The sequence below is a fragment of the Poecilia reticulata genome, linkage group LG20 (genome assembly GCF_000633615.1).
Source record: "Poecilia reticulata strain Guanapo linkage group LG20, Guppy_female_1.0+MT, whole genome shotgun sequence".
Classification (NCBI taxonomy): Eukaryota; Metazoa; Chordata; class Actinopteri; order Cyprinodontiformes; family Poeciliidae; genus Poecilia; species Poecilia reticulata.
Window position 1 is genome coordinate 6,035,835 of NC_024350.1, and position 14,172 is coordinate 6,050,006.

Consider the following 14,172-nt stretch of genomic DNA (forward strand, 5'->3'; position numbering starts at 1 on the left):
AACATATTAAAGACTCAAATATTACATTCTTGAATGCATAAATTATATACATTATGAATAAAAGCAGTATAGCACACACTGAAGTGCATACACACACAAATATAAGTTTGACTTGCATTTTGCTACACGTGTTATACTATGAGCTAATCATGATATCTTAAAACATTTGTTTTTATTGTGATGTGATATGTTGAGAGTATTCTCTTTGAAGATGACACCAGCTTTTTCTATTCTGATGAAACTTTGACAAATGTGTTGAGTGGCATAGAAACATAGCTGGATGTAAATAAAAACTACATGGCATTTAGCAATAGAGAGATTCCTAACAGATGATGTTGATGAGCTTGTGAACAAACCGTGAGAGAGAGATCAAACTCCAGGGCTTTTATCTTACTCCTGAGAGATTTGAGATATAAGATGTATTTCTTCAAACTCCTTTTTATTGAAAACTTTTGTTTATGTCAACATGTGACATGTTCATTTTAAACTGCAAATGGATGAAATGAACAAATAAATAACTACCTGTCCAACAGTGAGAAGTTCATAGATCTTATACATATAGTATGTAAATGTCTGGTTTTATGCATCCATCAAAGCAGCTTTTCTTGTTCCCTGACGCTCATCGCAGCCACAGTTTCTCCATCCTGTTGCATCCTGATGCCGGCTTCTGCATTATGGCATCAATTTCGCTTTTGCTTGTTCCTCTTGATGAAGTGCGTAGTCGCTCAAAGGCGGCGGGTTTCTACATTTCCATAACAAACCCATCGTTCAATCCAACACCACCTGCGACGGTGAGAGCAAATGTAAAGTCTTTTTTTTTCTTTCTCTCTTGGCTTTAAGACCAAAATATACCAAACAAAACAAACACACAAAATATTCATCCTTTAATAAAAAAATACAGGCGGACAACTCTGGAAGTTGTTTGTGTCAGCGGAGTGTGACCTGTGATCAGAGAGGAACTCCAGTTGGAATGGATTCCATATGTTAGAAGAAAACATCTGACAAAGTAAGACATTCAAACTGCGTCTTCTGAGGGTAAAACATTTTAAAAAGAAACTGAAATTACGTTTCATTTCATTGTGTTTTTCTTGTTCGCAGCACAGTGATGAAACCTTGATGGGAGCATGAAAGCTGTCTGCGCCGCTCTGTCTCTCAGCTCCTGCTGTATTTGTTTTGTTACGTGGGAATACATTACACATTCTCGTTTCTGCGGCAACAGAAGCCTTTGAATATTAGCCAGGCAGGGAGCTGTCGGACTTGATCAAATATTGCCCTCCAGTTGTTTCTTTATATAAGCCGGGATTTTTATCTCTGATTATTTCCATGTTAAAAAAAAATAAAAAAATAAAAAATAAATAAATAAAAAAACATAAATCCCCGGAAAGAGAATCTGTAGTGTGTGTGAGATTAGAGTGTGTGCATAAAGCATGACTGTGTGAATTCGCCCACAGCTGAAATCTCTAATCTGGGTGATGTATATTTAATGTTCAGAAACAATTATGCATCCGAGCTTCACTGCAGAAAGAATCCTAACAGATGAAGTTGGTTTCTCGGAGCGTTGCTGGTTAAAAAGTTTCACTTGATTTCGGTGCGTCTAGGTGAGGCTGTCTGACAAATCAGAGCAAATTGTTCCAGATTACAGTTGTTACATCACCTTCAAAGAAAGCATTGAAAAATTCACGGTAATCCCTGGTCGGGTTTATTTTTACATCAAGCAGCGTTGCGTACTCTCAGGAATCGGCTTTTCACCCCTTTCTACCTGATGCAAAGTCCTGGATGTGACAGCGCCTTGCAAACATGCCCTCCATTCATCTGCTTTGCATTTTTCCACATTACTTAATGTATTTCAGCGGTAATTTAAAGTGATAGACCAACACAAAGCAGCACATCACTGTGAGCTGGAATGATATATGGTTTTTCGAAATGCTTTACTAATGAAAATATACGAACACATTTGAATTAAAGTTCTTTACTCTGAAGGTCAAGTCATATTTTTATATATATATATATATATTAGATTAGGTAGATAGATAGATAGATAGATAGATAGATAGATAGATAGATAGATAGATAGATAGATAGATAGATAGATAGATAGATAGATAGATAGATAGATAGNGATAGATAGATAGATAGATAGATAGATAGATAGATAGATAGATAGATAGATAGATAGATAGATAGATAGATAGATAGATAGATAGATAGATAGATGTCATGATGTAAGCATTTCATATCAGTACATATCTTTAGTTGATTAATTTTTTGCTTTAAATATCCAAAATACATACAACTAAACTCCAGATTGATGTTTCCTCTTCCTTCCTCAATTCCACCACCGTGTTTTTAATGATGTATTAAGTGAACCGACTTATTGTGATTTCAATTGTGTTTCTCATTTAATTGGAACGTTGCAATTGCAAAATTGTGTTTTTTTGACATTAGCAAAATATTTAAAAAAAATCTATTGCAAACTGAGCTATTGACACGCTTTACCTTTTGTACTTATAATCCTCATAACTTGTTTTGCTTTTGTTCTGAAGTTGCTACAAACATTTAACATTCCAGTAAATAATTATGGTATTTCTACAGGAAAAGTTTGGTTCTGACTTACACTTAGACAAATTCACACATAAAAAAGTTGGTGATTTTATTTCCTCTTACACTGTAAAATTTCTGGTTTTCATCTGTTCATTAAAACAATGTTTAATTGGAACTGTGAGTTTTATTCACAACATTTCACCAAGACTTCTGGATAAATGTTTGTCTGTAGCTGAACACACAGAGACGGTATCAGCTTCATGTTTACAGAGCAAACCTACGAGTTGAGCACCACTGGTTTTCTGTATCAGCTTCAAGTGTTCAGTCCCTCTGCTCTTTGGTCGTGACACGACAGAAGAATGTCGACACATGTCGCACACGCACATGCACGCACACCCCCCCACACACGCACACACACACACACACACACACACACACATATCTCCCTGCAGCTTTCGGCAAACGTGCTCAGCTCCCTCCGAACAGCCGACGGGGATCCAAGCAGCGTTTCATGTGTTCTGCTGATTGTACTTCTGTTCTTTGGCTTGTGGTCTCCTTGTTGTCTAAGTGACCTCTGGAGAATTTCGCTGCATTAAAGCTGACGTCAATGCGATGTACGCTGCAGGGCTTTCGCAAATAAAGCAGACGCCAAATGGCAGCGTTGTCCATGAGTCACATGTACAGTGCTTCAGAAGGGAAAGGCACAGCAGACTCACATAAGCAGGAGATTTCTGAGGCTTTCAAAAGGAAAATGTTGACGGCTCTTTCAGTTGAAATGATTGTCTGTTTCCCAGAAGCAACATGGTTGTAGCTGCTTTAGCAGGTAATTCAAGACATGCAAAATATTCCACAGTAACCAGTTTGTTTTAGCTCATCGTGATTGGACTAGATTAATAACTCATTAATAACAGAGCTGGTGTAATTAAATACAAGCTGACGTGTGAGGAGCTTAAAGGAAAAACAAAAACACACACACAGAAAAAAAAACTGGGATGACGAAAGAGAGAAAATAATAAAATAAAAATAATTAGATAGAAGAAATAACTAAATGCATAAATATAAAGCTGCTAGACATGAAGCCCTCCTTTAAACCTTGTATGTCAAAATGGTGTCCAACTGACCCCACACACGTAAAACTTGTATCATTTTCCATAGTCCTCTACGTTTGCCTCAGTCCTCGCACGCACAGGGGTTAAAGGAGGTCAGAATGGAGAGCCATGGCTTCTCTCTGGGTACTCCAGCTTCCTCCCACAGTCCATAAACATTAATGTTTGGCACAAATAACAAAAATAAATTTTATTGATAGGAACACACGTATTAAAAAAATAAAATAAAATAAATAAAAATCAGGTGGTTTTTCAGCCATATCAAAATTATTGTATTTCGCAAAGCTGCAAATTGGAGACACTTTGTTCACATCACACATGTCATGTGACTAAACCGGATGTTAGCACTGGCAGAAAAGATGAAGGAGACAGGAAGAGGATAATGACACAGCATGATTCTCAATGACTCATCGCCTGAACAAACTTATTCACATGTGATTGGAATTGTGTTCCTTATGGAAACACAATAATTGCGAAATTGTGTTTTTTTTTTTTTTTTACGTTAGCAGAATATCAACACATTTGTAATGGAAAAGCAGCTACTGATTGGTAGGTGCTGGTTGGGAGGCTGCAGTGTGGTTCACTGCGTCCTTCCAGACCAGACGTACCTGCAGAGAAACAGTTTCCTTCTGCTACCCGTCAGAGCCGCAGCGCTTCCAGCCCAGGGAACGGCGCTGGTCTGACCATCCATACCGCTGCCCTTCAACTTCCTTCAGATGAGTCAGACTCTCTTTCTGCTCAACAATCTGCTATTTTTTTATGTGCGTTGGTTAAACAAGAAGAATGCTAAGAGAATGCTAGAATGCTTTTTCGTTTTACTCTTACCTGGCAAATGCAGCCAAGCGAGGTTAACAGATGTTACTGTAGAGATCTTTACATTCAGTTGAGTTTATTTTCTACATGATGGCTCTATTTTTTTAAACATTACATATTTATTTAATTTAATTTACCTTAAAGCAACACTACGGCGCCCCTTTGTTCTTTACAAATCACAAATCTCTCAGAACTGTGAGTCACCGTGTTCTCTGGGAACCTATAGAAACATCTGAGTGAATAACAGGCTGAACATTTTCTATAACTGTAAAAAAAAAAAAGAATTACCTGAATAATAGTTTGACTAATTCATTTTATAAATAAAACTTACATGGCCCTATTGTTGATTAAGCTGAAGTGCTTCTTTGGTAATTATGTCAAGAGGTTGCCACTGCATCGACTCAATGGCGTCTGAATAGATAATAATAATAGATGGCAACAGAGAAGTCAAGATGCAAACACAAATGAGGAAGAAAATGAATCATGACATTTTTTCTTCACTGACAAGAATCACAAATAAATTCATTCGTGAAGAAGTTTGTTTACGTTGAGCTACGATCCTCCAAACACTTCCTGTCGTCTTTTATGTCTTTTCCACCAGCAGTAACATCCAGGTGTTGATCATGTGAGTCATATGTTGTGAAAAAAGTGTTTCTATTGCATTTTTGTGAAATACACTCATTTTGAAAAGCCCCCTGACCCCCAATAACAGACACCTCGTCCTAGGGCCAAAACTTTTTATCAAAAAATGTATGTTTTTTTTAAATACATTCGCTTAATGTTTCCATTAAGCAAATGTATTTTTGTTAAGCCAATTTGCACAATGTTACGGTGACTGGGAAGGCAGCTGGTGATATTATCTCTGAAGTGTTCCCTGACCGGTCGGGTCAAGATGTTTGACTCTTCACCACTCGGCCAGGTTCACCTTCTCTCTGCTCAGCTGCTGCCAGTTTTTAGATAATCCTTCCGGTTCATTCTGAGGATCCAGCTGGTGCCATTTTCTGTATTAGACTCTACTAACTTACACCATGTGTGGAAATGTTTCAGTGGAAACCTTTGCCCCTTTTTCCTCTCTGCTTTTACCAGCTTCATTGCAAGGCTGTAATTTCTGTGGTATTATTAGACTTTGACACCTGAGTGCAGCTAATTACCTTACAGTCCATCACCTGTTGACACCTTTAAAGTTGGAGAGTCCACAGAACATGACCTCAGCTGCTCCTGACTTCATGGTGGTTATTAGCGCACTCTGTTCTTTGATTCATGTTTTATCACAGCAAACACAAACTTCTCTCCAAGTTTCCAAAAGTTCAAATTTTATGCAGGTGGATTCCTGTGAAGGTTACCTGCTGTTTGGTCCCAGTCAGAGCAGGTTTAGATGGACAACTGTAAGTTATCTCCTGAAACAGCATTTTCTGTGACTGACAGTCGTCTTTTTCTTTTTTTTCCAGCTGCCTAAATAGGCTCTATAGTGGTAAGTAGTGGAGAGGTTCTGTCCAGTGTCCTCTGATGCTGTCAGATACATTTGAGTTGTGGTTCTGAGCGTAAGAGCAGAGACCTGGACACCTGTGGATTGTAGAGTTGCATGAACCAGAGGGTTGTCAGTTACATCGGTGTTTCTTACTCATCAGCCTGAGGCATTTCAGCGCTTTGTAAAAGAATTGTTCTCACAGCTTTTAGTTTCTGGCTGTTTATCACCATCAGATCCAGTTAGCTCCTTCAGAGGCCATGAGTGAGAAAATGTGGAAAAAGAGAGATACATGTAGCTCTTCAAGAAGGGGAGTTTATCCACAAATCTTCTTTTATTCACATCTACACTTCCATTACTGTGTTTCCATTATAAATGTGTACAAGTCTCTGTCTGCTGCAAATGTAAAAGAAAAAAAATCACAATTTTTCAATTGTGGTATGTCCATTATATAATAAACTAAATTAAAAGCACATAAATAAGCAGGTTCATGTGATAAGTCATAAAAAAAAATCATGGCAACAATGGAAAAAACATGAGACATATTCATAATTCAGTCATGGTGCTAACGTTCACCATCTATCAGCCAATTGGATCTACAAGCCCCGCCTACTTGGGAGTGGATATCTTTCGGGGGAATTGTAGTTGGTGATTTTACAGAAGAGTTATGTTTTTTTTTTTTTTTTTTTACATTCAGTTTGCTCGATTTTGTGGCTAATGGAAATGCAGCTAGTGTGTACTGAAGATGCACGCAAAGTGAAATGGAATTAAGTGTATGATGAGAGGTTCAACTTCAACAGCAGAGAAACAAAGATGAATGTTGCTGAGGAATCTTTGAAGCTCCGTCTGTTTGCTCCTTTCATTTTGAGGAAAATTCTCACCTCAGACTGCGGCTGTGCAGCAGAGCAGAAACATCCACCTGCTAAAAGCTTTCGCTGCATCAACTGTAGCAGACCAGGTTTGACTTCAGCTTATGGAATGAGAACTAACAGCTTCGGTCTTTCATGATGGTGGTTTATCTACAGGTCTGTGCTCCTTGACATGTTAACTATTTTAGTTATGGCATGATCTACACAGCACTGTTTAACTTGATATTAATGGTCAGTTATTTTTTTTAGATATTAACAAAAAAAAGCAGCACCATTATATTTTCTCAGTAATTAAAAAAATAATTTTAAATATGTCTTAATTTTCACCTGTCAGTTCTGCAGCCATGTGGCAGTGACATCATCCTGGTCCCAGAATGCACGACCAACCCGCTGTGTATTCCCCCTGATGGGGCCCAGGAGCTCCGGGGTCCAGTGGTGTGTAACGGTAAAGCTCTGACTGGGCTCTTTCTCTGCTTTGAGCCACACAAGTTTTAGCTTCAAATAACACAACCAATCACATTAGTGAGCAGGAACGGATGTGTTTGAATGGTTTAAATTGTTCACTGTTCACAAAAGTGTTGGGATTTTTGTGTGGCCCATTTCCTTTTTTTTTTTTTTATACTGCACTCCAAGTAGCTTGGTTTGACATCAAAAGATGAACATAAGACGAAGAATTCACATTTCAGCTTTTGTTTCCAGGAACGTTTTCCATCTCAGAGGAGAAGCTTGTTTTTGTAGCGCCCTGTCAGATTAAACTGTTAGCTGAGCAACAGGACTGGAAGACATCAACATAAAATCAAAACTTTTCTAACTGCATCGAGGCGGTGACCCACCGGAATCATCAAACCTTCACATTCTTCTTTGTTGTTGCTTTGAAGGGTTTGCTTTGACTAGTCCCTTCAGTCTCTGCTTCAGGAGCTAAAGTCCTGCTCTATTGGATTCTTCTCTGAAGATTGACTCAACCAGCCCAAAGTTGTGCATTTAGACAAAGCTTTTCTGCTGCGTCACCATTAATGATGCCTCACATCATCAATGAAGATTAATGAACCTGTCCAATAAGAGCCATGGAAAGGCAAACTATGAAGGTTAGTGTTCATATTTCCGTCACTGCAGTTAAGATTGATCTCTGTCTGATCGGTCCATCAAACCCTGTGTCAGAGTTTCTGTCTCACATTGCTGTTCTTAAAAAAAATAATAATTCAGACCTACTCATCAAATGTCCCGACATGCAGGAGGCGACGTCGTTCCCCCTCCATTAAGTTCCTATGCAGAGTTGACAGTCATTTATCATGCTTCAGCTGAGACACTGGCGAAATTCCTGCATGTGAAATGTTGAGATCGTTACATGTTGAAGAAAGCTGAAAATGCAGCTGTCGCATTTTCAGCTTTCCACCACTTTTCCACCCAAAAGTGGTGGAAAACTTTTGGGAGAGGGGAAACAGGAAAACCTAATCACAAATGATCTTTAGTGGAATCCAACAGAAACAGAAGTTAACCTGTATTTGAAACTCTGACACATGTCAGCTCACTCCGTTTTATCTTCCCCCCAAAGGCAACGTTCTATCTATGGAAAAGTTGCATTTCTTTTTCAGGTGACTGATGAGGAACCGGTTCAGGGTTTTACCCCATGAAGTGTTGAAAACATGGAATCATCATCATGGTAAACACATAGTGGTAAATGTGCTTCCTTTTTCTGTCTGAACCAGAAAACAAGAGATTCTTCCTCACGTTTAGAATCATCCAGATGATCAAATCAGAAACACTCCCATCATTTTGATTGTACTGCAACAATCCTTAAGACTAGCCTCCAGCTCCAGCATCTCTACTTTAAACTAAAAAATAACATCTTGACCACTTCTGTAGCTTTAGGGCCTTTAGACCTAATTCATTTTAACTGTTGAGAATCTACCACTGAGGTATTCATGCTGCAGGTGTTTTGCATATTTATGAAAACAAAAGAGCTGAAGCGATGACTCTAATAAGGCCACTACCAAGACGGAGAATAAAAGAAGCCAAAGGGAAGCATTCACATTACCACTTTACTTTACATATCAGCTTATTCCAATGACTGCAACAGATGTGAATACAGAATGAGTGAAGGAGGAGACCTGACCCAGCAGACACACTCTAAAGATTCTCATCTTGAAAAATGTTCATCTGCTGATTTGAGCTGGTTGCTGCTTTCCTTAAAAAGAGCAGAAGAGATGTTGGGAATTTTTCACACAAATTACAGCTTGCATATATATATATATTTACCTAGTATGCCTAAGGAACTCAAGGTTCTCTTTTTTTCTGAATTCTTTGCAATTTACTTCAGCTGTGAACTACATTATAGAGGCAGGTTAATCTGCTCCTGGTCAGTGAAGAAAATGTGTTTCAATCACATTTAGTTTCCAGTGACGCATTAAATGTTTGCCTGATGAGGGAAATGTGTCTGGGCTGTAAATACACACTTTTCTCTAAGGAAAAAAAAAAATCTTGCAAGAACAAAATAACAAAATAAATTCATTAATTATCTTAAATCAAAATCTTTTCAATCTTAACTTTTGCTAAATGTGTATTTTTTTGCCAGAGTTTCCCCCATGCCTGAAAAGCAGCAGACTTTGACTCAGTTGCTCTTCAGTGTAGTTAAAACTGGAATGGACTGTTCTGTCTGGCTGAGAAAACCGCAGCGTTTGCATGGCGACGTGACCAATCAGGATGAAGAAAAATCGAGAAAGTGAATGAAGATCAGTGGTTTTCATATCCCTAAAAGTGGAAAAGGTCAAACATTTTGAATATTTTTGCAAGACGCAGGGTAAATATTCAGCTGTGAAATTATTAGTCCATTAAATAATTTACTGTGTCATCTTTCACTGTTATGTTTTAATATTATATAATTGGAAACTCAACAGCATAAACTCTATCTTAGTTCAAGAACAGCCTCTTTCAGTTATCTTCCTTTTTTTGCCAGTTATTCATAATTTGAAAATGTAAAACCACCTTTGGTTTTCCCTAACGACAACCAGAGATGTGGAGGATGTTTACCTAACTCTCCAGCCTGAAATTGAGTTTACTTAGATCTCCTGTGGTGCTTTATGATTTCAAGGGTCATTTCACGGGCTGCTGTCTGACGCTTTTTTTTTTTTTTAACAAACTGTAGGGGGGGTAAAAAAAAACAAGACAAGATATTTTCTTTACCGTGTAGTTCACAGGAACAAAGTAATCCAAAGTTGTGCATGAGAGCTTCGTCTCGTACATGCAGCCGCTCCTCATGGGGCCGTGCGGGGGTGTGAACATCTTCATTTGTTCTCAGAAACACCACTACTGAGAAACAACTGGTAAAGTCTGTTTTATTCCTCTGATGTGCCGCTTTGCAACGCGACTGACCGCAGTCTGTCTCCTGCTTCCTCCCAACGCCGGAGCCTTTATGCTGTATTCAAAGGCACCCGGGAACCCAGAGCCTCCCAACTTCGACAAAAAGCCAAGAAAACGCTCCAGAAGGGAGCTCAGTCTGTAAACACAAAAGTCCTGTTTTTTTTTTTTTTCTTTTGTTTTTTATCTTGATCTCAAGGTTGTTAAGTTATGAGATTTCCAACTATTGCACTCGCTTCCACAGAAATAAAAATAAGATAACTCTTTCAAAGAATTACTCCTCAGTGGAGGCGAGGAATCGTAAAGGCTGCTGTTACAAAGTTGTCACAAATGGACTTTTAAAGGCACAGCGTCTGTTAAATTGACACTTTGCTGCCTGACCTGCATAGACAGTGTTTTTGAAGTCAAGCAGATTTTTCATTGATGAAATTTAATATAAAAATAAGCAAAGTTTGTCATAATCAGTAAGGGCTGCACTGATTGCACCTTTCTAGCCAATCACATCTTTCAAAATGCTGAACTACTGATTTTGAGTTTGGCCAATGCAGATGTTTTTTGGTCTAAAAAGTCGCTAAACATAGTAACAAAGCCACTAAGTTGTCAACAGTGTTTTGGCGGGCCAGTCTGTAGATAAGATCAGGGGATAAGATCGGTTTCAATTGTAAGTATCGGCCGATCACTGATCTCCCAAAATTAAAGAAGTTGAGATTAATTTATTAGTGCCCGCTTAGTGTATCTCTGCTTCAAGTCACCTGAGTGAAATAATGAGGTCATTAGTAGAACTGTGCGCAGGTCATTTCCTGCCTTGATTTGAGGAGTCTCACAGCTTGCTCCTGACACATGTTCACGGCAGAAGGTTTTCTTGAGTATTGTTAGAAATACTGTGCAATTGGTCAAAACTTCAAAATGAGTTTGGTTCCTACCTCAACAAATGCTGCAGTGGGAGGGACCAGTGAGGACAAGAGGCCTCATATGAAAGTCTGCTAGAGTTATTGATTCCTTTGATAACACCCAGCCTGCATGCTGCCCAGGTTTCTGATTCCTGCGAGGTCTCACCAGCTGAATCCATTTGTTTTTTCCTGTCTGAGGACATTAACATATAAAAGGAAAATGTGCTGCAGACTCTTTGACTGAGACAGTAGATTTGAAGGAATTAAGATGATTCCCGATGATGTGATGAAATTGTTATGAAACTAAAAGAAATTCATCAAAGAACACATTGATGGGGACAAAATCAGATTCCTCCTTATTTGATCATCCAATGAAATATGGCCAGTTATTATCAAGCTGAGTTCTTGCTGCACGTCTTAGTCTCCTACAGTCACAAGTACCTACGATGAGGGAACAGTCTAGTTCTCCCAGAGAGGACCAGATAGTTTACTTTAATGTTGTAAGCCAAAAGAAGATATGTTGGTGTGAGATAAATACACATTTAAAACAGTTTTTTGTTGGAGACACTTCCTGTTTGTGCAAACGTCAAGGGATGATGGTTTCCAGAAATGTCATTTACGTACCGTCTATGTATCTTCAAAACATTCAAACGAACTGGAAATAGCTAATATGTTAGCTTTATGTTTATGCTAATTTAACTCTAACTTGTATATTTCTTAGGAGCGAAGTCCCGGAAAAATAAACTACATAACCAAAAAAAAACAGCTAATTATTTGATTAAGCTTAAACCATTTTCAAAAAAAGATATATATATATTTTTTTCAAAAAAATATAATTCAAGAACAATATGTTATTTTTGGAAAAGAGCTAAATTAGGGAGGATTATTTAATTTTGTGGAGCAGAAAATAAGAACTAGGAAACAAAGAGTTTGTTATTTGCAGCCCAGGTGTGAGATGAGTTCTACCTGACACCCTGCTGAGAGCTGACCCGTTTCATTAAGGCAGAGCTGAAAGGAAAGGGATTCCCCAGAGGTCACAAACTTTCTGTGGTGCTGCTGAAAAGGTCAGCCTTCCAACTCCACTAACAGTCTGCCAGAGAGGACCTCTCTGGGTTTTTAATAAACTCTACACAAGGACACACACACACACACACACAAACAGGTGCGCATCAGGGATGAAAGCTTTTTGGGAGAACGTTTCATCTCACTGTGCCCTCAGTGAGATGGAGAACAAGTCTGAAGATGTCTTTATGTGTGAGGTCTGTGAAGTTTGCGTGTGTATTTGTGTGAGTGAGCGTGTGTGTTTCTCCACTTAAATGCTAGGTGCCTATGCACTGCGGCCGTGTGTGGGAGGGCACACACCAGGCTGGTCGACGGCCGCGAGCCAGCTCTTCACCATCATATGAGTTCCATACGCATTTCATTTCCTGCAGTCAGCATCAATTCAGACCCTCCAAGGAATTAACTCTGTCTACCTGCTTGTCGTTTTCTGCTTGTCGCTGCAGGCACACACACCAACACACACACATCGTTATGCATTCCCACATTTTTCTTTGAAGGTTTTCAGTCTCCTCCGTCTCTGCAGGGAAGATAAGGCGGCTCACTGGAGAAAAGAGAAGTCACAGTGATGGATGGTGTGCACATCTGCCACACAATGCTCCACTATTAATTTGTTATTGATTAATGTCTGCCACTGGCCTCCCACTATATTAACAGCAACACACACACACACACACACATTTCTGCTCCTACCAGCTCCTGACTTTCATCTGCAACTGATGCTAATTTGTTCCCAAAAGTGTTTCAAAACAGTAAAAACTGCTTTGTGGGAGTCTCTCGGATAATGTCAGTAATTGTTACTGTTATGACCAAGACTAACCCCTTATCCTTTTTACGTTTAATTATCTGGGAATTTCTTCCTTGTATATTGTTATTTTTACAGTTCTAATCATTTGTCATTCTGAAATTGAGAAATGGACTTAAGAAAGTGAGCACCGGACAGCGTAGAATGGTTGCTTCACATTGCCAGACTCAATCATCAATGCATTAAAAAAAAGTCCACTCGATAGTTGAAAGAGTAAAAGTTTGTAGCTCGAATTCATTTTGAGATTTAAATAATGGTTTTAAAAGTTCCAAAGCACTAATCTGGGGACCTAACAGACTGGCACCTCACCCAGGAAATTAAAAGCGGTGAAGAGCCCAGACTCTTCGTGATTCACCACATTTATGTCACAAAAAAAAATCTAATCTAAAGTCACTGAACAGGATCGTCAGTTTAAAGCATACTGTTTTGTTACCAGGATAGCCTACATTGATGAAACAGTGCAGTAGTCATGTGAATGGAAGAAGCAAAAAGTCTAAGTTTTTGTCACATCATCAGTCCTTGTTTTACTCATCTCAGAATCGGTTGTGTTGAACCAGTAAACGTCTAAATCATGTGGGACACCAATCTGTATGCAGAGATCTTTAAGACCAATGATGTTGTCTTACAAGCATAACTTGTACAAAATGTTGCTGTACTTATGACGTTAACAGTAAATTACAGCGTGTGTTCACCATGAAAATAAATGTGTTTTAAACAGTAAGTAAAGCAGAAAATAAGCAGAAAATTTCAAGGATAATTTATTCATCAAGATCTTTTGGGACCAAATGGCTCAGAAACTCAGCTCTGCAGCATTTATCATAAGCAAACTCAAGCTATTTAAAACGTTTTTTTTTTTATGATACAAAAAGAATCTGCACTAATATGACATATTTAAAAGCATAATTTGTCTCCTTGGCTTTCTGGGAAATGGTGTGACTGACTGTATTGTACGGCATAATTTGTACGGCATACATAATGTTCACCTTGAAGGGCCAATGATACAAAACTATTTTTTCATTTTGGTGCTGAAAGATATTTATCAAATGCAGGAATATTTGAAAAGCAAGTTCTAGCTTGCTTTTCAAATAAAACACATAAAGGCCCTGAAGAGCACGGCAAGATAGAATGGTGAATTAATGGCAGAATCAGTGCCCAGTGTTCTGTGTACTGACCTTGTAAAAGTAAAAAATGATTAACATTAGCTTTAAACGAGCTAGTTTGAGGAGGTTTTAGTATGAAGCAGTGACAAATTGCTGATAACATATATATA